At 41.7% G+C, this 24,088-nt stretch overlaps 1 long non-coding RNA gene across 1 annotated transcript in view; it reads right to left on the minus strand.

The window, feature by feature from the left end:
• Positions 1 to 9,940, minus strand: part of LOC110074263 (uncharacterized) — a 35,257-nt gene extending 25,317 nt beyond the window's left edge. Inside the window, exons 1-3 of the long non-coding RNA XR_013542683.1 lie at positions 9,779 to 9,940; positions 9,611 to 9,689; positions 8,847 to 8,899 (exon numbers count right to left, since the gene is read on the minus strand). This is a non-coding gene — a long non-coding RNA (uncharacterized LOC110074263). The remainder of the gene's footprint in view (positions 1 to 8,846; positions 8,900 to 9,610; positions 9,690 to 9,778) is intronic.
• Between the last annotated feature and the right edge of the window lie 14,148 nt (positions 9,941 to 24,088).

The following is a 24,088-nucleotide window of genomic DNA, read 5'->3' on the forward strand; positions in this document are numbered from 1 at the left end:
GTTTATCTCACACAATTTGAAATAGTGCAATGCTTAGTATATGTTGTCACAGACATCCTATATTTGGCAGTTCTACCTGATTGGAAAGCAGAACAGTGCTACAGAATCACACAGTGAGTCTGTCTATTTATTAAACTTATATCCTACCTTTTTTGCAAAAAAAAAAAAAAATACAGTGCTAAGGTAGCTAACAATTAACAGTATGAACATTCAAATAAAAATGAGCATGTGTTAGACATATAAATGGGTTAAAAGGCAATGAAAGAAACTACAAGAAAAATAAGCAATAGTCCTTTCCAAATACAAGCAAATATAAATACCAAGACCTGTCTGAATTAAAAGAGGTCTTTGTTTGCCACTGGAAGGACAACAGAAAGGGGATCAAATAAGGTGTCCATCGATAAGGACTCTGGGAACAGCCATTGAAGGGAAAATGCTCAAAGATTTGAAGATGGCATCAAAAGCCTTCTGTTCCAGCCACCCGCCAGGGAAAGAAATCCACAAGTACATCAACCCTTGTTAATACTTCTGCAAGCTATAATGGTCCAAGGTTAATGCAAGTAAGGTCACACACCAGCAAGGCAATAGGAATCTAGAAGCAGGAACAAAGGTCGAACAAAGTCCTGCCAGTGAGATGGATAAAACACATCAGGGGACACTGAAGCGAGCAACCAGCAGCAGTCCAGCACCTAAAACCAGGTTGAGTTCAGATCAGCAACCAGGCAGTGATAGTCCAGGAGCTATTTTGTTAACCCTCCAGTTAAGATGAAGCAGAAACCCCCTAATCCAACACTGGTCAAGGATTGCCAGGTCCCACACTTCCTGAATCCTCAGGGGACCAAAAGCCTAAACCCTGAGCCAATGATGCCCATGTGTGCAAGTCGAACAAAGAGTTTAGAGCTACCATCCAGCCTCATGAGAATGATTCAGGTTGAAGGCGCATGCCTTAGTAGAAGTTCCAGTTCTTCCTCTCAAATCCTGGCAGCTGAATTCCTGCCCCTGTCGGCTAAATGCCTACAGCTGATCAGCCCAACAATATAAGATCCCTGAGAAGATGAGACATCTCAACTAGTTTTTGATCTTGCATCATTTGTATTCAGCGCATCATTGCTGGTTCTTGGACTATGTATGACCTTTGACTTGGTTGACTACATCCCATGTATTCTCCCCATTGGTTTGTGATGGATAGCGGCCTAGCCTGACTTTTTGCTAGATTTCTATAATTTGCTGCCTCTTTCGTGAGACTCCCTTTACCCGACTGCCCTTGCCATACATGCATGCTGCCTTGACTCTGATTTTGGATTTACATGGCTTTGTGCTACAGTTATGACCACCACACCAGTCCAACAGAGAACACGACACATGTCAAGTACAGTCTCACCAGCAGGTCAGATCACGACTATTGGAGTATATACAAGGAGTGAAGAAAAAGTTGCCTCCTAACATTCTCCTCAGAACTTCACAGAATCATATCCCACTTTTATTGGTGGAGTACATGCCTCCCCTCCGGGTGCAGAAGTTTTAGCATTCAGTTTCCTTGGAAAGGCCTCCAGTAGAGGAAACCCCTTGCTACGGAGGACCTCCTTACAGCCAAGAAGATCATGCTTGGAGCCAAGCACTCTTCCTGGAAGCTTCAAGCTGAGCCGGTGACTTTGCTTTGCCTTACTTCCATGGAAAAGAGACAGTCCAGCTTCCTCATATGATTCTAGGGCTACTCTACCCAGGGGTGAAACCTCCAGTATCTATGAGCATCCTGAGTCCATAGAGGCAGCCATTTCCTTGCCATCCTCAGAACTAGATGTTTACTTTTCCCTTCATTGGAGGGATCTTCCAGATTTGGAAATGGCAGATAGATGGTGACCCTGTTTAAACTAGCTTCTACTTTTAATCAAGGGCAGTCAACCAACGTTCAAGACCTCTGCTACTGAACAGTTCCTGCCGTCAGTGTCAGAGGACGACATTCCTGGGGACTTTTTCAGTCCCATATCCCAGTCCACACATCCCAAAGACCCCTTGCCCCAGAAATGCTTTTCTTGCCATTGCCACCACTTTGGTCTGGTATCTCCCCTGCACAAATGGGAAGCAACAGTGAAGGCTGTTTGACTGCTTGTATCATTTCCCTTTAATGTCTGGGCACGAGTGAGGATTCAGCACAGAAGGAGACTGAGTAGATGGTGCCAAGTAAGAGGAGGTGGGGGGTCCCAGGGCTACAAGCAGCAGCGCTGGAAGACGGAAACCTTGAGTGAACAGCAGAACCAAAGAAGGCCTTGTCCTTTCTCTAACCCTTCAAAATGCCAAAGAAGTATCTTTGATTGACACTTTTCTGTTGCTTGCAGGGATGCTGAAACTAGGACTGTTCTGGGTTGAAAAGAGGTTACATAAATAGACACCGGTATAGCTAAGATCTTTGTAGCAGCCTCTCAAAAAAGAATGCTTCTGATAAAATAATACTATTTGGGGTTCCCGTTGTTTGCAGTCTGGCATTGCAGTCCAAACCAGGCAAACTAAACATACCCATTTTGAATTTCTTTCCCCCGACAAGTTCTGACTGCATACCTTCGTGCTGTGGCTCTGATGAGCGTTCCCTGTAGTTCCATTGTGGAAATAAAGTTCAAAACTCAGTTTGAAAAGCTGCTATACTCTGGAAGTCCCCTACTATACCACACATTGAACAGACAGGGGATCTCTAGCCATTAAAGAAAAGCACATTTGACAGGTAACAGGCAAGCAGATCATTTCTGGGTATGCTGTTGATGTTCTCAAGACCATGTAATAAGTTAACTTAGACATGTGGAGGAATATGAAAGCTCTTTTCCAAACATGACATTCTTATTTTATCCCCCTCTGTTCCCTCTACTATCTTTTTTACTCAATCCTAATATAACATGAAGCAAGATGAGAAAAATGGAGCAATTGGGATCAAAGGAGAGCACTAAAATAGGTTAACTTGGTGTAAGCACTGGCTTGCCCAGCAGACTGTATGAAATGTTTCTTAGGGAAACACCTCATCATATCACCTGAGCTTTTTATGCACATATACTGAGCTAAATTCCCTGCAGTGCACTCATCCAGACATGTTCTTTTTTAAAAGAAAGAAAGAAAGAAAGAAAGAAAGAAAGAAAGAAAGGTGAAACGTAACTATTATATGTTCTTATTTCTTGATGCATTGCTAACACATGAGTAGAAATGATATCCACTCTTAGTACTTAGAATTTTATTGCATGTAATCTAAAGCAAAAACTAGCCCTTTTAATGTAACTTTAAAAAAAACACCTTCATATTGTTTTAAAAAGTATTTTTGGAGCATTACATGGTGCAACCAGTTCTGCAATAGATTTGTACATGTGTTCATCTTGATTTCCAATGTCAGGAGGCTTCCCACCTTTATAACATCTTCTAAGAATAAATTTTCTATGAACCATGGAATGCTTTCATTTGAAAGACACATGAAGCCAACACATGCTATGTAGAAGGATACAGCTGAGGCAGACCTAAGGCAGATAGTGCAGTGTTGGTTGGAGATTAGAGGCTGGGGAGTCTTATCTGCACTCCCAAGACAGGCATGTATCTTCTGTAATCTAATTTGCTAATGTGCATCTTACTTTGAACCGCAAGAAGAAGAAAAACCTATGGAGTCACACCGTCTGTGTATATTAATTTCAGCTAAATCTTGCAACAACACAGGTGCACATCTTTGTACTTCTAATAAACCAAGAGGAAAGGCAGATCAGTTAAGTAGGATAAATATTTAATATCTGTGTTCAAATCTGTGTTCTTACATAGATTTACTTGGAAACACTGATTCCAATGAAACATCAGACTAGCTTCTAAATACATACATTTCACACCAGACTATGAGATCTACTAATTTTGATACCTGGGCCATGTCTTTGAAATAACAAACAAATCTCAAGGTTGGATATGCTAGTCTGGGAAATAATGAGGTATTACAATACATTGACCCCAATCTTCCCACCTACTCACATCGGTATACTACGAACGACACAACTGTTGAAGGCAAATGGCCCCAAGTTCTATGACTCAGCATGCAGTTATTTTTTTAAGTTGGGTAATTTGCCTCCAAATGTCACACCATTTGTATAACTACACAAGAGAATTTTGGCTGTTATTACATTGGAAAGATGGCCATTCCAGAAATAGAATGGCAGATGGCCATTCAGTCTGCTTTTTCAGATTCTAGCCCCACACTGCTATCCAGTAGCCTACATCCATTTTAGAAACACTTGAATTTAAGGAAATGAAAGTCGGCATTCCCCCCTCTGCCCATCTCACATAAAGCACCAGGGAGACTGATAGAAAAATAAGTGGACATTCATTCAGAGTGACTGCATAATAAATGAACAACACAACCAACTCTTGCAGTTAGCAGCTAGAAGCAGAGAGGTGCAACCAAAGGTTATGTCTTAGAGGCATAAATTTACTCTCTGTGATGAAATGTAATCAGATCCCACCAGTTTCCACTTTGAAGTCTTCATGAAATCTTGTGAGGTTACAGGCCTGAACACATCTCTGCTCCTAGTCAACCAGCCTCTTTATTTTTTAATAGGCAAAAAGAAATATCAAAAGGAAAAGAAACTAAAGCAAACAAATGCACAGTAGGGTATTCAGTCCCCATTGCAAAAAAGACGACAGCTACATTTTGGAGCACAGTTAAGACTGTATTTTTTCAAAACCCTCAAAACAGCAATCCAATACCATCTCAGCAGGCAAATCCATTTCTGGGATCTCTCTCCCCTCCTTCCCTCCACTCCCCATACCATGTGAATAAGGAAAAGGGTGATTTTTTGTCTCTCCCCTCCCGCACCGCCACTTCTCTTGGAACAAGTTACGGGACTCTTCGAATTCCAAGTGTCCACATAAGTGCTTTTAAAAGATCAGCATTTGTGCTCATCTCGTCTATAAAAGTGCACTGAGTCCAATGTGAACAAACAATTCAGGGCTTTATGAGAACAGCTCAACTACTAAAAATGTCTGCACTGTTTTACTGGGATCTTTTATCCGGGACATGATGTTTTCACTTCCATGAGAAATGAAAACCAGCCAGCAACAGATGGCAAAAGTGGCGAGCTGAAGTTTGCATCGGAGACACGCTTTGTCTACAATAATGCCTTGAACTTTCTGAGACCGCTGGAGCAGTAAAACCCGAGGCCAAGCCAAAATACCAATGGCCATCACTTTCTGAGAGCAATTTTGGATCCTGGCCCTCCTTGAAGAACTTTACATGTCACACATTTGGCCTTCCGAGCCCTGACACCAAACCGCTTGTAGAGGAACCGGGTGAAGTGGGACGAAGACGTGTACAAAGGCCCAAAGAACGATACATCCTATTGTGCAGATGGGGGGGGGGTGATAAGATAGGGAGAAAAAATAAAAATAAGGAGCTGCTTTGCTACTATGTATGAAACTTTGGGTACAGGTCTGGTGGCAGGAAGGATGCAGGCCAACACAAGCCACATAAATCATCTGTTAACTTTGGCTTCTGCATGATCGTGCCAAGTTTAAATCATCTATTTAGTCACACTTTCATGGCTGTAAATATGGGGGGGGGGTGTAGAAAGAATGCTTTTAAAGTCTTTTCCATAGTAAGCCCATTTCCTCCAAATTTCTTTGGATGTGGATGCTAACAATAGCCCGGAAGGAGTGCTGCAAAAGCCACCAAGGGATGAGTAAGGTGCTGGGAAATGATGGGGATGCAGAACTGGAGACTCAAGAATAGCCTGAGAAAGCTGCGGAGTATGAAAGTCAATGGAACTTTGCAACACTTGGGATTGCCTGGTCAACTTTGACGAAGCCACCTTCAACTAAGCCACCAGTAGCTCCCCATATACTGTACACTTTCCTGCTCAAAAGAGAGACATTTCTCTGGGTATGTTTTAAGACACAACAAAGTTGTGTTTTTTTTGTAATGCTACTTATCTGTTCTGTCTCTCAGTTTCGAATTTGTTTCAGGAGTTTAAATCTCTCTCTCTCTCTCTCTCGTTGCTTTAAACTATAGTGGTTTTTTTGTTTCTCTTTAGAGAATTTTGCTGCTTTTTGAACTGTAGAAATGCATAGACGACAACAACAGTAGAAAAAGACGTGGTTGCATCAAATGCCTTAAAATAATTGGGGGAAAATTAAAAAGAAGCAAAATTAAAAGTCATTATATAAATAAATGAATGAATGAATGAATGAATGAATGAATGAATGAATGAATAAATAAATAAATAAATAAAGCAAGCAAGCAAGCAAGCAAGCAAGCAAGCAAGCAAGCAAGCAAGCAAGCAAGCAAGCAAGCAAGCAGGTGACAGTAACGTAAGATTTTGGACTCACTGTATAAAACAGACAAACATCTCTCAACTGGTTGTTTTAACTGGATTGCTAAGGAACCCATGCCTGGTGAAAAAAGGAGAGAGATTTGAATCTCTCTCATATAGACAAGGTGTTATTCATGAATCTGTACCTCACAGGATGTTGATGTGCTACTCAAAGTTGTCTTGTGAGACTCAGGATCAGATGCGCTACACCAAAAGCTAGTCTCAACCAAAGGAAGGGGTGTGTGTAAAACCACAACCACCATAATTGCCCACTTGGGGAAAAGCACAAGTGGAGATTTCAGGTTTTGAGTAGATGATGAAACTTAGAAGTAGAACTGCACTATCTGGGAATGGTACCTGGGAATAATAATAAAAACATCACCAAAAGGACACTTCCTACCATTAATTTCTAGTGTGTGTGGGGGTTTTAACATGGAACCCCCTCATCATCTAACTAGAGCTGCTATGTAAGTATAGGTGCCTTGTAACAGATGTTCTCTGGACAAATGGAAAAAAAGATCCCTCAATTTAGGTTTCCTTCTCAAAAGTAACCGGTATGAATGGAGAGATTGAAGCTGACATCATCATCTTATGGCATCCTGTCAATTCTGATTTATCGTGATCCTTTTCAAGGTTTTCCAGGTAGAAAATAGTTTACCATTCCTTTCTTCTGGGGACATCCTGGGACTGTGCAGCTTGCCCCCAAGGCCACACAGGCTGGCTGTACTGGCAGAGGGCACAGGAAGGAATCGAACTCCCAACCTCTAGCTCCACAGCCAGATTCCTAAACCACTGAGCTACCCAGCCAGCTCGCCTTAAACATGCATGTTGCCAAAGACTGGAAAAGATAATTTTTTTCCTCTAGAACTCCAAACGTTTCCAGCCAACATGGGGGATCCTGGGATTTCTAAACCAAAATGATATCTTGCCTAAGCTCCTGGTGCTGCAGGCTGGCCTTTTTTTCAAGGCAGCTGGGGCATTTCTATTGCTATCACCTTAAAAATCAGACTTAAGGAGCTTTTTGCACAGCATGACTGATTAGCGTGTAGGGTTTGGAAGAACAACAGAGAAGCGTTTCAAATCTTCATTCCATATGCTTAGCGGTTCAGTGAAAGGATTCCTTCTACCACAATCAAACACCAATTTGTGGAAGTTTGTTTCAGTTCCAGCGGTAATATAGTCTAATTATCCGTTAAGCACGATGGGAGCACCAGCGGGCTCAGTTCAGTTCCTTGCTGAAACGGGAACTGCAGTTCAATGGTCACAGTGAAGCCAATGGGATTCCTAGTTGAAGCGGCACATTGCTTGTTCCAATAGACCACTTCCAAGGCAGAAAAAGGTGACAGAACAAGTGGACATATATTTTTCGTGTTTCACCATACCCACCAAGGCATGGAAACTCAGAACAGCCCAACACATTTTATTCCTCAGGTGAAGTTTGCAATGATGTTGTGCATTCATTCATTCCATGTATGGAAGCTATCCAGAATGACAATAGAATCTTAGGACAAAATCTTCTACCACATCTATAAATAACAGACTGACTCAGCAGAGGGCTGGAGCACATACAGAGTTCAGTCCTTTAGCATCTTGGTGGTCCTGGCTGTACTCTGGCATCTCTACCTCGAGGCAGCTGCTTTGCATTGCCTGGGATGATTGCTCTGTTTGTCCCCCCCCCCCCCCAGATGGCAGAGTTCTTGATGACGCTGGCTCCTGTGCCATTGATCTCAACGATCATCTACTGTAACACTCTCTGCTTGGGCTGCTCTTAAAGTTGACTCGAGAGCTTGTAGCAGCAGGTGCAGTATATGGTGGCTAGGTTGATTCTGGAGTGAATAGGTTCAACCATATTGGATCAGTCGTGGCTAGCCTGTATTGGCTTCCTGTTTCTTTCCTAGCCAGATTCAACGTTTTGGTACTAATGTGTAAAATGGTTTTGGGTTCCTTGCCTGTCAGAGCCTCTCCCCTGAAGAACTTCTGCTCATTCCACCCAGTCCTCCCAGTCCTTGCTCTTATGGGTGGCCACATTGAGAGAGGCAAAGGAGGTCTCCATTAGGAGTCAAGCCTTCTTGGTTGTGGCTCCATCTTTACCTTTAAGAAGATGCACAAGACAAAGGAAGCATTTAAAGATATCTTTTCACCAAGGGAGTTGAGGGATCTGGGTTCATCATACACCACCTTTATCTTTGGATTGTATGCTGGTTTTTCAATTTCTAATTTTTGTTTATGATTGTTGTGTATGATGGGATTTTCCCCCCTTTGGTCTTGGGGGTGGCTTGAGGTAGCTTATATATTGTCAACTGTCCAGATTAGTGCACGTCACTAAACTGGGCAGTATAAAAATGTCTGAAATGAATAAATAAATAATGACAGGACTGGCCTAGTCTCTGAGGATGTCATTAGCTACTGAGTAGCTTGGAGGACAGCAAGGAATGAAAAGAAAGGCACACAGCCTTTGCAAAACAAAAGAAAACAATGTCATCTACCAAAATGATGCTTCTAACTCATATTTGGCTAGTCAGAACACACCTTTGGTGACCATGTCATGAGATCCATCATCCACAAAATTGGAGAGCTGTCCCCTGAAACAGAGACACTAATGGAGTAACTCGGAAGAAGAAAAATAAAAGTATAGTAATGCAGTTACTGAAATGGAAATGTTAATACATGTTATATTCCAAAGCAATAAAGACCCGTATGAGTCACAAGATACAGTGAGTCACAAAATATATCAAAGGAAAATTGGGAATAGGCAGAGAAACTGCCATGAATTTCTGTACTGAATGAGCATTATGGAGAGGTCAGGAGCTTTATGGAGTTACCTATTTTACAGCCCATTATATGACACATCTAAATGCACCCCTAGACATTTCACTTGGGCATGTCTTAAAGAAGCAGTTACAGCTCAAGGATATAATACAGTAATGGGCATGTACGGGTTACCAGCTTTATACGTTCCAACATTATATACATTGCTACAATATGTATGTGTATGGCTATATCTATACCTTTGAAAATTACTTTATATCATTACTATAAGATTGGGGGGGAAAACCCTCTTTTAAAAATTCTCAAAACTGCTCCAAGAAGTATATGAACATTGAGCCAATTTCTAGTCAACTCAAACAGAGTTCACCCTTTACTAACACAAGAGCTTGGAAAATCAGTTTTAAAAGTAATTAGCTACCATTCCTGTTTTGGAAGGCCCAGAAATATTTAGTCATGTTAGAATTACACTTTTTAAAATAACCCCCCCCCAATGATATTTAAACATGATTGTTATCTTCACTTACTGTTTAAAACACTCCAGAATGTGACAACTTGCTGGTCTGGGGTACAGAAACAGATCCATGGAGCGAACCCACATGCATCCTGTAATATTAACAGGAACGAAAATTCAATTGCAATTGCACAAATAAAGAAGTGATTTCATGTTATTTTATAACTGTAATGTAACTTACCGTATTTTTCTGTGTATAAGACAGTACTTTTGTCTGAAATATTTAGACTAAAAATTGAGGGCTGTCTTATACATGGAAGTAAGCCAAGGAGAGAGCCACACGATTGCAAAATAGCACGTACCTTGCCTCTACAAACAGGCTTCCTCCAATTATGAGCCTTATGTAACTGACACCAGCTGATGCTGAACAAACCAATTGGAACACACCTCCTTGGAGGTGGAGCGTGTAGGCAGTGCTCAGATTCAACAGGGACTGGTAATATCCGAGCGTTCTGAGCCCAGAGGCTGACTAAAGTGATATGCTCAAAGCGACGTGTGATGCATAACATGACAGCACTGGCATGTAAATGTTACCTAATTACTAAATAAAAATGTGTTCTGTTTTATGTTTAAAATATTGATTTCTTAATTTTGGGTTAGAAAAGTGGGGGCATCTTATATACAGAAAAATATGGTAGTTATGTCTTAGCCATTGCAGAAAGGAACTAATTACAAGGAACTTGTGATTCTGAACTACTTACATCTGAGCTCTGGATATGCCATAGTTGGTTAGTTATGCAGGTCACTCAGTACATGCTGAGAGGTATTTTTGTGCCCACATATAGGACCCCACCCTTGTATGGAAAACAGATTGTAGAGTTGAGGCGCAATGAGCCTTAGTACAACATCAAACTCCAGGCAGGGCATCATTTCCTGTCTAATTTTTGTGTGTGTGTGTGTGTGTGTGTGTGTGTGTGTGTGTGTGTGTGTGTGTGTGTGTGTGTGTGTGTGTGTGTGTGTGTGTGTGTGTGTGTGTGTGTGTGAGAGAGAGAGAGAGAGAGAGAGAGAGAGAGAGAGAGAGAGAGAGAGAGAGAGAGAGAGAGATGGTATAAAGGGATGGTTTGGTTTATGCACATGAGAAAATCTTTGTGCCTGTGAATGGATGGTTTTAATTCCTTTGCCTTTTGGGGGGAATGGCACAGACACAATAAATACGGATTTTGAATGCAAAATATATGCCAGCTGTTTTGTGACCTTTTATGCCACAATTAGCAGATTTCTCTCTCTCTCTCTCTCTCTCTCTCTCTCTCATCTGCAATGGGAAAGCTTAAACCAGATGTTCCTTCTTCCTGTATGTAGAAGCTTAGTAATAGGCCAAGAGGGAGGGCACTGTGTGAAAAAATATAAAATATGCTGAGACTTCCATTTCACTGGAGACCATGTAAGGAGGTGAAGCCAGGTGCATCTGCTCACATAAAACCATCAACTTCTAGAACTCAAGGGCCACCCTACCTTTTGGCACAATGAGGCAGCTCCCTTAGGCAGCATCAGACATAAAGGATAGACAATGAGGTGCTCCATTCTAGTGTTATGGGGGATGTAGTCTTGTTGCGGCTATTAAAATAAGATTCAGTTGTCAGTCTGGATGTCAGGAGGACAACATCTTGTCCTTTGCCTCAGGTAGAAAAGATTTGGGGTGGCCCCTGTGAGGTCTTGCTAACTTCCTGCCTCTCCCATTCTGGAGGGCCATCGCTCCTCCCTCCAATTTGAACACCAAGAAAGGGAGTGACACACTGAGAGGCCTCACCTCTTTCTAACACAACACAGTGCCTTGCTTGCTGTAGAAAATGGGTACCCAAGTAGAGTGTTCAGAGTGAAGAAAAGAGAAGTAAAATCCATGTGTTAAAAGGCTAGTGAGAAAGTGAAGAGAAAGTCTAACAAAGTAGAAAAATTGAGTGATTTATTTTATGGTCTCGTAATTGGAGCAGGGGTGAGCAAAACCAGGAGTTGTGAGGAAGGCATCTGGGCCCAGGAACCTGAGAATTTTAATCCCAAAAAGCTAAGTTCTCCAAGCTCTGTAGGGAATCAACACAGGTGAGCAGAAATCCCGGTGACTGAATCTGAAATATCAGTTAAGACTCAGCTAAATCATTTGCCACAGGCTACTAGTACATGGTGGCGCTGTGGGCTAAACCGCAGAAGCCTTTGTGTGCTGCAGGGTCAGAAGACCAGCAGTCGTGAGATCGAATCCACGCGACGGAGTGAGCGCCCGTCGCTTTGTCCCAACTCCTCGCCAACCTAGTGGTTCGAAAGCATGTAAATGCGAGTAGATAAATAGGTACCATCTCGGTGGGAAGGTAAACAGTGGTCCGGGTCTAAGTCGCGCTGGCCACGTGACAACGGAAACTGTCTTTGGACAAACGCTGGCTCCACGGCTCGGAAACGGGGATGAGCACCACCCCCTAGAGTCGAACACGACTGACTAAAATGTCAAGGGGAACCTTTACCTTTACCTTACTAGTAATTGAGGCACTAACTAAGCAAAAGGCTCCTTTCTCATTTCTTTCCTTCCTTCTGCACCTCAGCATATCTCTGAAGCCTCAAGCTAGCCTACAGATGGAGCATGGGCACCTGAATGAAAAATATCATCACCTCAGCAGAAAAGTAGGAACCAAGCACTAATGAAGATTGATTAATTTCTTTCTTTTCTTTAAAGGGAAAATTTAGGTCTTTCAGTGAGAAACTCATAATCCTGCTACCAGAAAACATTTCTTTCATACCTCCCCAGTAATACCAATGGAGAACAATCAAAACAAATGAATTCCGAAATAGTGAGTTGACTTGCCTCTGTAGATTTATATTGATGCATCCATAAACAGAATAGTGAGCTATCTGCTGGTGATTACTTCTGTTTCCATAAGAAAAATTTAGTCATCTGGACACATGAATTCACAATGGAGATTCACTGGGGGCGGGGGGACACTTTCACTGAAGAATGTGATCATTTATCAAACCTACAGGGCGTTTCTGAGGGGGGAAATGTTCACAAAGCAATATACATAATCCAAAGTACAAACACAATGCCAGTAACATGTAGTGGATAAAGTGCCAGACTAGGGCTCAAGGCATGAGTTCAAATCCCCTTCAGCCCTAGAAACTCATGGGGGTTGGTTTCAACATTTTTACCTCCAGAGATAGTTCAGGCTTGATTTGATCCAAGACCCACTTGTTCATCTTTCTGGCAGTCCAGGGTATCCATAAACATCTCCTCCAATACGTGATTTGAATGAATTAGGGTTTTTTCCCCTGTCAGCTTCCTTCACTGTCCAGCTTTCACACCCATACATGATGATCAGGAATGCAAGAGCGTTGATTATCTTGGTCTTAGTCTCCAGTGACACATCCTTACACTTGATCTTTTCTAATTCCTTCATGGCATGAAAAGTAGGCATAGATATGATCAAAAATATGGGTGTCACGGTCACTGGTTATTCAATGAAAAGGAACTTTTCATTAGTTTTCAACAGCAAGATTTATCTGTTGTTTGACCCGAATATTTAAAAGAATATCAGTCAGCTATGAAGGATCTTGATCCCAGGTTAGAATAAGTTCTATACACCAATGCACTGTTTTCCAGGAACTATTGTGTTTATCAAGGACATTTTCAATTAGACATCTTGGATTCTAGAGACCAGTGTTATTCATGATATAAAATCTTTCACAGAGGTTACACAAGTTGCTTTTGGAGCGCGATCAAAATATCAGGCCAACACCCTGTAACTCTCCTCCCTTCCACCCTCACCCCACACTTCCTTTACGGCACTGCTGTTATTGTATTTAAATGTGGATAAACTTTTCTCGGGAAGGTGATTGCTCACAGAGGTTAATTTTAAACTCACAGACTTAGATCAGGCTTTGTGTGTGTGAACAGACCTGTCATCATGCATTCCAGGTTGCTCTCCAAAATGAATGTGGCTCTCCTCAGCCCCGTTTGGGTAGCAGACATTCCTTCTGCTCTGCATTAATCCAATTACTGAACACCTGCAGACATGCAATAACAGTTTGGAAGCCAAGTCCCTTAGACATGGTTTTTTAGGAGAAGGTAATCTTGCCATCCTGCTATCAGGAGTCGTGTTACACACCTGCCAAGTCCTGTGCTTGGTGTGTGTGTGTGTGTGTGTGTGTGTGTGTGTGTGTGTGTGTGTGTGTGTGTGTGTGTGTGTGTGTGTGTGTGTGTGTGTGTGTGTGTGATTTTACTGCCATCTGCCATGGAGTCCATTAAAATGTTATGAACTTATAGATGATTTTTTTAAAAAAATTGAAATCTCAATTTTAGTTTTCAAATATTTACACAATGGCACGACTGAAAAGCAACATCTCAAGAGCCCACTCAAACATGTTCCAAAAGAGCCATTAAAATAGAAGGATGACTCACGCGTGCACACATTTTGCCATGCTGTTCCTGTTCTCAGGGTTTTTCATCTGATAACCACCAACACACATTCCGAAGTGAAGTTCTGAAACATGAAATAATTGTTTTCCTTGCTCTTTCTTTTTTAAAAAGAAAAGCTTTCATTTACCCATCCTTTTTTCATTTAAATTTCTTGTGTGGTGTACTTTCAGTCCTTCAGGACACATTACCACAACTGCAGGCTTGTCCTCCACCGTATATTGGACAGCATCTTTGACTACAGGCTGACTTTCTTGCTTTACATGGATGGGAATGGGGGGCACTTCATTCAGACTCTGAGCATTATGAGGGGACCCAGCTGTAAAACCATTGTGTCTCTCTTCCTCGCAGGTGAAGAGAAGGAATTGTGCAAACTAACCATGTCAAAAGTTGCAGTCTATCCCCTGGTGTTACCAAACTCAAACAATGTGTGCATCTTGTTCAGACTGTGTATCTTCCGCAATTTGATCAAATAACTCACAACTACAATGGCTGCTGCCTTGATGAATTTGAAGAATCAAAAGAAGTAGCAGATGCGGGTTATTTGCATCTTTTTGAGTTTTTTATTCTTGTTCAGTGTGGGTTCAGGCATGCCTGAGTTTTGTTTCTTAAATGGAAAGAACACTGGATGTAAGCAGGCTACTGTAGAGATATTCTGCACATATTGCAGGAGTCTTAAAAAGGAAAAGAAATGCTCCTGTATCACTCTTGTTCTGGAGGTGAGGAATATCATCGAGTCTGGAAATATCTTGCCAAGGCATCCCATAGTGTCAAGACAACTTATATCAATGAGAAAAAGGAATTAGCTAGGGTTTGTTTTTTTTTCATATCTCAAGGACTGCTATATGTTTCAGGGCACAGTGATCATTTTTACAGACATCTACTTTTGGTTACAGTGATGTTTCAAAAGGTCAACACAATAAACAGCCTTAAAGTATGCCACTCTTTTGAAATGTCTCTTCAGAGTCCAAATCTGCCATCTCTTTGTGATGTGAAGGTACCCCTCAAATCCAGAAGGCAATGCCAACAGAGTACAAACTTCACTAGGTTTTACAAAGTTGGTAAGACTTTTGATTATAGACCGTGTTGTTGATTCTCTGTGTGTCATCTAAGGACTAGACTAGCTAATAATAGATTAGGTTCAGCACCTGAAAGTGGGGCCACTCAGTGATAAATTGGTCACAACAAGTATCAGCCCCCCAAAAAAGGGTGGAATGATTACTATCTCCGTTGATGTAGGGGGTGAAATTCAAGGTATTCAAAGAAATCCTAAATATGCCCAAGAGTAGATATTGCCAGCTTGCTGCTGTTCATTCCTGCCAATATGCAGTGAAAACTGCCATTTCACTCTTCAGAACTAAGCTTGTAACATGGGGATTCTTGATCAAGAAAATGGCATAAGGACGCTTTTGTTGTATTTCCAAGTTATGGAGAGATTCAGGATAAAAATGGGCATTCTGCAATGTTTTATAGTACTCCATACCACAGGGCATTTTCTCTTGTCTGCTGCTGTCACAGATGTGGTTCCTCATGTCTGCTGCTAGGCTCAGGACCAGAGGTGGAAATGTGTGGTCTTCCGGATGTGACTGAGTTGTACACCTCATCAGCACAGCCAATGAAGAGGAACTTCTAAAGGACACACATTCCTTAACCCTGCTTTAAATATTCATGAGCACGCCTTATTTAAGATTTTAATACTTATGTGCACACATATAAATTAAAATGTAGGTGCTTCTAGGGAACAACCGTGTTCTAATAGAGCAGATAGTTCAAGATAGTTGCTAGTATTTGTTGAGATAATAACAATCTTGCATGCACTAACACTGGGTATTTGAGGGCAGTTTACAGCCTAAGGCGATTGCTTTGCCGTTGATTTGATTGATGGAGTTCCTTCCCTACTTGAGGCAAGTCCCCGCTCCCTCTTCCTTCTTTGCTTACTTCACTTCATTTGTGGTATTTCTTTCTTCCCCGATCTCCAAGTAAGTACAAGAATGGAGGATGTCACTACCGTGTGTGCAGACCCAATTTTTCCTATTTTTTCTATTGACTGTAAGTACAGTGGACCCTTGACTTACAGTCGGCTTGACTTACAGACTTTTTGAGTTACAGACTTCTCTGGCTGCAAAATTTAGGTTTGACTTGCAGACTGAGATTTGACTTACAGACCAGAAAAAAACCAAAATGGAACAAAAACGGCCTGTTACGGGATTAATCGGTTTTCAATGCACTGTAGGTCAATGGAGACTTGACTTACAGACTTTTTGACTTGAGAACCGCCTTCCAATACGGATTAAGTTCTCAAGTCAAGACCCCACTGTACAGACAACAACTGTAAGAAAAGAAACTTTTCCCCTACTTTATTGCTTCCACCGTGATTTTCAACATATAAAGTGCCAGTCACTGTGGAAAGGGGTGGGCTCCAAAGATTTAAGCTGTTTTCTCATGTTTTCTCTATTCAGTTGTGTCTACCTCATACTCTGCTAACTATAAAAGGAATAAACCAAGTTAACCAATAGTATTAGGGCAATTATATTCACCTGGGAGTAGCCTCTTCCAAAATGAAGAAGACTTACATATGAGTAGACATATGTGGGATGGCTCTCTTTAGGGCTCAAATTTAAACAAAAATACTTCAAATGGAGCCCCAAACCTTTTTTTTAAAAAAAATAATTGTTCCACAATATTTTAAGATAAGTAAAGGGGCTCTCTGTAAATAGCCACCCAAACATTCTTTGTAAATACTCTTTTCCAACACTTCTTGATTCTAAATACAGTACTGTGCTGAGAATGTCAGAAAGAAGAGGGAAAGAAGTTGACAAAAAAGAGATGGCAGGGTTGGGTAGGATGTTGGAAAGTGGTGTGAAGATCTTCAACCTCTCACTGTTGATATATTTCAGTGAAATGTCACCAAAAAGGTTTTCATATATATTTGAGAGATGACATCTTTATATGTAACCTTTTCTTAATCTCCAAGTCTCGTATGTTCTCTATCCAGATTTCTATGGTTCAGGATATGCCTGGATTTCCTGTGTTCCATCATGATCCTTTCCCCTCAACAGAGTGGCTTGATGTATCTATGGCAAGAATCCTGAACTTTTTATTGGAGGCTTCGCCGCAAAGCATATGTGCTGAAAAAAAAGAATGTCTCTTTAAACAAGTGAAACATCACCACCGTTGCCAAGGGCCCGTGCCTCATCTGTTCTCTCACTGGGTTATCCGTATAACCGCAGCGCTCCAACTTCAGATCTCTCTCATCAGGTCTCACTATGCTTTTAAGGGGAATCTCAACTGTGGATGCTAAGGCAACGATGTCACACGCTCCCTATAAGTTCTCCTGGCTGTTTTCTTTGGCAGCAGACAAGCTACAGTGATAAATATGCAGGCTGCTCAGGAAGACAAGCTGAACTGGGCCAGGAGGCACCTGCAGTTTATAGCATCACAGTCCCTGTCAAGGGCAATACAGAATGTCCCGCGGGGTCTTGTGCACAGCTGTAGACGAGGCAGCAACAGAACGTCAGCCAACAAGAGCATTCCAAGGCTCCGGCCCCGTCCTGTGCACTCTCGCCTCCCCAGCCACTTTCTGTTCTTCCATCCCATATGTAACCTTCAGCCCTTACCCAGAGCAGGCAGTTCTGACTATAATAAGAGCAGTCACCAAGAGAAAGTAGCCTCTGTCATGCTAACCATTTCTGAAAACTAAAACACTTCGGATATGATTTGAATTAAAATCCACATTGCTAGGCTTGTCCCTCTTGACAAAATGTCTTCACCTACACTCCCTCACACGCACAAAATTTGCAATCAGACCATACCCATGAGCTCTGACCTCCTCGGAGGGCAAGATGCTTTCAAATACCCCTCTTTTCGGGGAGTTTCAATCCGGATTGTATTTCTTTTTAAACCAACACTAAAAACTAGCTACTCTTTAACTTTTGTTCCCAGACGTTGACCAACAGTCCATCTTGAGCAAAGGATTAAAAATAATCACTCTCTGTGTATGTTTACTCTGAAGAAAATATTCTGGCATAAATTTCATGCCCTATGTTCCTTTCTTTTCCTTTTTGTACGTCTTTTGGTATGTCTGGGTGACTTCACATGGCAACGTTATTTATGATTTAAGTTCTAGAAATAGCTCTCATTAACCAGTTATCAGGTTTTCTCCTACCATAGCAAGCAATCTCTTTGAATTATGAATGACTTTTTTTTGTAAACTAGCCTAGGTGGTTATTTGAAAGTATTGTTTAGTGCCATTCTCACTTTAGAAGCAAAAGCCTATATTATCAACTTAAAATGTACTGTGAGGAGTGGCAACTGGAGTGCTGAAAACTCAAAGAAAGAAAGAAAGAAAGAAAGAAAGAAAGAAAGAAAGAAAGAAAGAAAGAAAGAAAGAAAGAAAGAAAGAAAGAAAGACCATTACTATCTTCCATTTCTTCATCCAATTTATATTCCATCTTTCTCCCAATAAATGGACTCAAGGTGGTGTACACATTAGCTGAAATCCTGTTACTTAGCTTAAGGAAATTTGTAATTTTTAATCTATTCCTAGATGGCAAATATAGAGTCCCAGCCATGGTTTTTGAAGGCAGGTGTGCCTATATGCCTTTGAGAATTGTGATGGGCATTTTGAAAGGGCTGCTCAGGAACTGATAAAAAGTTACATTTTCTCATGCTAAACTCTGTGTCTCCTTGACAGGGCCTGAACTTGACAATCCATAGGCTCCCTTCCAAAGCAGCCAACATTATAATGCCACTGTACAAAACGCTGGTAAGGCCGCAGCTGGAGTACTGTGTACAGTTCTGGTCGACGCACCTCAAAAAAGATGTAGAACTGGAAAAGGCATAGAAAAGAGCAACTAAAATGATGACTGGGCTGGGGCACCTCCCTTATGAGGAAAGGCTACAGCATGTGGGGTTCTTTAGTCTAGAGAAAAGGTCCCTGAGCGGGGACATGATTAAGACATATATAATTATGCAGGGGGTGTATAAAGTAGATAGAGGAAAGCTCTTTTCCCTCTCATGCAGTACTAGAACCAGAGGGAATCCACTCCAATGGAGTGTTGGGAGAGTGAAAACAGACAAAAGAAAATCTTTCTTTACCCAGCATGCTGTTAGTCTGTGGAACTCCTTGCCACAGGATGTGGTGATGGCATCTGGCCTAGAGGCCTTTTAAGGGGGATTGGACAGATTTCTGGAGGAAAAGTCCATTGCAGGTTACAAGCCATGATGGGGATGTCTAATCTCCAGGCTTAGAAGGAAAGGACCTCCAAATGCCAGATGCAGGGGAGGGGGATCAGGTGACATGTATCTCGTTGTCTCATGTGCTCCCAGAGGCATCTGGCGGGCCCAATATGAGATATAGGAAGCTGGACTAGATGGGCCCTCGGCCTGATCCAGCAGGGCTCTTCTGATGTTCTTATGTTCCAGCTTTGCAGTTCTAAGATAATTATAACAGGATTTCAGCCAGTATTGAAAAGACAAATGCGGCTGCAATTAAAGATATTTTGAGGAGCCTCCAAATGAAAAACAAACTTAAAGGCACATCAGAAAATATGGGGGGGGGGGAGAGGCAACCAATTCCCAATTAAAGCCTTTGTAAAAGGCCTGCCTGAACAAAATCTTCTCTGCCTACTGGTGGAAGGACAGCAGGGAGGCGGGCAAGCCTGGCCTCCCTTTAAAGACAATTCAATAGCTTGGGAGCAGTCATCTTTCATCCTCACCAGCATGCTTATGAAGATGGAAAGTGAAAGGAAAAGTCTTCCTGAAAGATCTTAAGACCCAGAGAGGCTCCTATCAGAAGATGCAGTTCTTTGAAAGCCTGGTCCCAATTGGTTCCGGATTTTATAGGCCCAAACCAGCACTTTTAATGAATTCCAGAAACTGACCAGTCGACACAGTGAAGTTGTAGTAAAGTGTCGCAGCTAGATGTTTGTATTTTGACAAAAGGAAAAAAAAACTCAGAGGCTTTCCTCCCCTTCATTTTCATGTCCATTGATTTTTGAAAGATGGGCTCTACAACACAAATACTTCCTGTTAACAAAAGAGGGAGGCAAAAAAGTAGGGTTTGTCCCCCTGCTTCCCTCAATTGTTTAACCTTTCTTTCACTCCCTGTCTGTCAAAACATCTTGGAAATTTTTCAACCAATAGCGTTGCCAGAGCTGGCAGGAGGAACTGGAATTTTGAAGCTATTAAAGGGCCTGGATTGGGTGGAACCTACTGAGAATGTTCTACTGCTATTTCTTTGCTTCGCTTTTTCCTTGTGGTGCACAAGCTCCTGGCACACTCCATTTTATATTACCAAACTGTCTCTGGTTTCCTATGCCTCACTTTATGTTGAACCCTTCCTCCTCCTCCATGGGATTATTTTTGCCCCACCCACCCCCCCAATTTCTTTGGGGATTTTTTATCTTTTGGCCTCTTAGGGGCCTTTCCTTTTAAGGATTATTTTTTCCTGCCTCTCCACCTGCTTCTGCTGCTGTAATAGATACAAAGAAGACAAGTAGTAGCAAAGAGAGAGATCTGTTCATATTCTGTGTCACTTTGGTTTCAGGAAGGGGTGAATTGATTGTATGTTTACCTTTATTTGTTTCCTCCCTCAGTCGCTTTTCTTAGTTTTTGAGAGAAGGTGCTGTGTGTGGTGGTGGTGGTGGTTGAATTCACTGTGTATTTATTCCTTTATAGATGTATGCCATGGTGGGTGATTTGGGGACTATTTGCTTTGGTGGAGGTGATGATGATCAGTTGTACTTTTCCCTACTTTGGGAATAGGGCTTAATTTGGACTAGCACCAGAAATATAAGTGGGGGGGGGAATTGTATGAAATAACCTGAAAGAGGTGACCCCCTTCATGTTTAACAAAAGACTGATGCACAAAAACCATAAAAATGAAGGAGGGGCCCTCTGAACGAATCTGAGACAAAACAACAATGAAGGTTTTTGACAGGCACCTGGTTCTCCGTAACCAGATCTGGTTAGCAGTCTGGCTGTGGCATCTTGGCCCTACAAAGGCAGGTAAAGGTGAAGGTAAAGGTTCCCCTTGACAATTTTCGTCCAGTCATGTTCGACTCTAGGGGGCGGTGCTCATCCCCGCTTCCAAGCCATAGAGCCAACGTTTGTCCGAAGATAATCTTCCGTGGTCAAATGGCCAGTGCGACTTAGACATGGAACGCTGTTACCTTCCCACCGAGGTGGTCCCTATTTATCTACTTGCATTTTTACATGCTTTCGAACCGCTAGGTTGGCGGGAGCTGGGACAAGCGACGGGCGCTCACTCCGTCGCGTGGATTCGATCTTACGACTGCTTGGTCTTCTGACCCTGTAGCACAGGCTTCTGCGGTTTAGCCCACAGCGCCACCACGTCCCTTCTAGGCAGACACAACATTAACTAATAATGCAGGACATGCTCTCGGATTGGGATGGCATTATTATCCATTACAGTATCTACATGATGTAAAAGTCAATGCAAATCAGCCTGGAGATTTCCCCCCCCCCCAATCTATAATTTTTTTTCCTGAGGCTTCTACCCTTTCGGTATCCGTTTCGATTGGTTCAGGCGATGTGATTTCTTGATTCAATGTGGATGGATCTGAACTCCTCTGTGTGTATTAACTCCCAAGATGGCCTCTTCCTCTGTTGAACAGTTCTCTTACATAGGCAGTTACTGTACTTCGGGTTTCAACTGGATCAATCCACCTGGGCCAGCCACTGAGCTCTCTTTGACAGGAAAAACTATTCAAGATTTCCTGTTTAGATTGAGTGTTGTCTGAAAAAGATGTTCCTGGCTCTCATGTGTGTGTATACGTATGTTGCACATTCCTTAATTCTGACTCCTGGCATTGTTTCACTGGCTATATTCCTTGCTTTCAGCTCCTGGTCACCTCTGAACATTGCATAAGCCTCAAGTGTGACAAAAGCGCTAAGAAGCTTCCAAAGAATTACAATATGGAACCATATTGGAAAACCACTGGATTAGATAATGCTCACAAATTACTCCTCATATTTTCAGAATTGTATACTATATTCTTATAAAAGAAAGGTTATATATAAACTAACTATATGTATAACACATTCAATTGTAACCAATTTCCTATCATCCCATATCCTATAACATATTATATATGCTGTATAACTAAATGTGTTATTGCTATAACAGCCACATCCTCATACACAGTGAAACAATACTTGCAGAGAAACCATAAAATATATTTTACAAGCAATCTCCATATGATGTACAGTGTAATCGGAAAAATATTCCATTTGCATGAGCAATAAAAATATTATGGACTCACTGGGAATTTTTCTTGAATATAAGCTTTGCGCCTAGTCAACTTAAGTCAATGGGATTTGTGATTTCAGCAAGAGAAAGCTTTGGTACAGGGCCTTATTATGACCAAGAAGAAGAAGAAACCTCAACACACAAAGCAAAACAGATCTCCCTTTCTTTTTTTTAAACCCAGAGCTGCCAGTGAATTACTTCCATTCTAATATGATTTAATCACCAGGAGGGTCAAACTTAACATGGGAAGATATTTAATATTATGTAGAATCTCCATTTCTCTCCAAGGACAGGAAAAGGGTGCTTGTTAATTTGAGCATGTCAATTAATCAACATTCATGGTCTAAATTTATCTGTTGTGTCACACTTTGGCTGAGTTTTTAAAAGAAGAAAAACAATGGTCAGTTCATGGTTGCCATATTTTTATGGGCCCTTCCTGTAGATATATATATTTATTTAAATAGCAACCTAACACTGCTGTTAATTTAGCAGGTGGTGCTTTTCCTGTTAATTAATTTATTTATTCATTCCATTTATACCCCGCCTATTGACCACTCTAGGCGGCCTACAACACAAAACACAAAATACAAAAACAATATATAAATAAAAAGGAATTTGTACACAATTAAAAATTCTATGAGATGGAAAAGGGAAAAACGTAATAAAGAAAGCAAGGGAGAGGTCAGGCGGGGGGGGGGGGAGGCCTGCCTAAACATCCATGTTTTCAGTTGTTTCTTAAAAATACAGCGAGGGAGCCGTGCGAATCTCTGGAGGCAGGTTGTTCCAGAGGCGACCCTGTTACATAGGGTGTGAAGATCTGTGGTTTTGGACTACGACTCCCACAATTCCCCAAACAACATGGCACACTTCTCATGGAAAGCATCATTTCCTTTTCTGGTGCTAAAGGCACAGGAGCAAAGCCACAGGAAAAAGACCGAAAGAAAAGCCCATGGCTGTCTAACTGGCAACCTGAGAATTATGCCAGTCGTGAAGCTGCAACCATGGTTTTTCCCTTTTTGTAGCTTAGGCCCTGATTCTGTCACCCAAAGTGGAGAAGACACCAACCTCTGCTTCTTCTTCTTTTACCTCATTTACACTCCCATGTCTGAGGAAGTGGAGTTTGAGTCTCAAAAGCTCACACACCATTACCTGTATTAGTCTTTTCTACAATATTTTCTTTCTCTCTCTCTGTCTCTCTTTCTCTGGCACATCCTTTGGCTTTCTTACCTCCTATTCTGGTTGCTTCTTCCCACCAGAGCAGCCGGGGAAGATGGCCTGGGTGGGAGTTGCTGCCCCATGTTATTGTACTATTTGTCGAAAAGAAAACAGTGACAAGGTTCTTTGGCCAGAGCCCCCCGGCCTCAGAGCCTACCAAATAGATGCTGCGAGCTCATGAAAACATTCACTAAACATTTAAAAATGTTCATGCAGATTAGATCAGAGTATACCTGCTCTTGGTTCTTCTTCCTCAGTTCAGTAGTGGGAGAGATATTACACTCATCTTTTTCGAGGCCCAGAGATTTGAATGCAAACAACGGTCATTCCACTGTCTTTTCAAAAGGCTACTTGAGATGTACTTTCTATTGACTTAATTATCCCATAATGAATTTCCTTCATTGGGCTCAGTCTGCATTCAACTTTGACTGAACATCAGGCTTTGCATTAAGAATTCAGAAGCCAGCTATTTTGTATATCAAATCTAAACTCACGAAGACATGTGACTCAGAAAGAAGCATTGATAGCATGCCGAATTGAAAAGGTTTTCAGATTACTGTTAGAAAGATGAATCACAACATTTTCCAGTCTGGCTTGATAACACAGTATAAGGG

Source organism: Pogona vitticeps, chromosome 1, assembly GCF_051106095.1.
Source record: "Pogona vitticeps strain Pit_001003342236 chromosome 1, PviZW2.1, whole genome shotgun sequence".
Classification (NCBI taxonomy): Eukaryota; Metazoa; Chordata; class Lepidosauria; order Squamata; family Agamidae; genus Pogona; species Pogona vitticeps.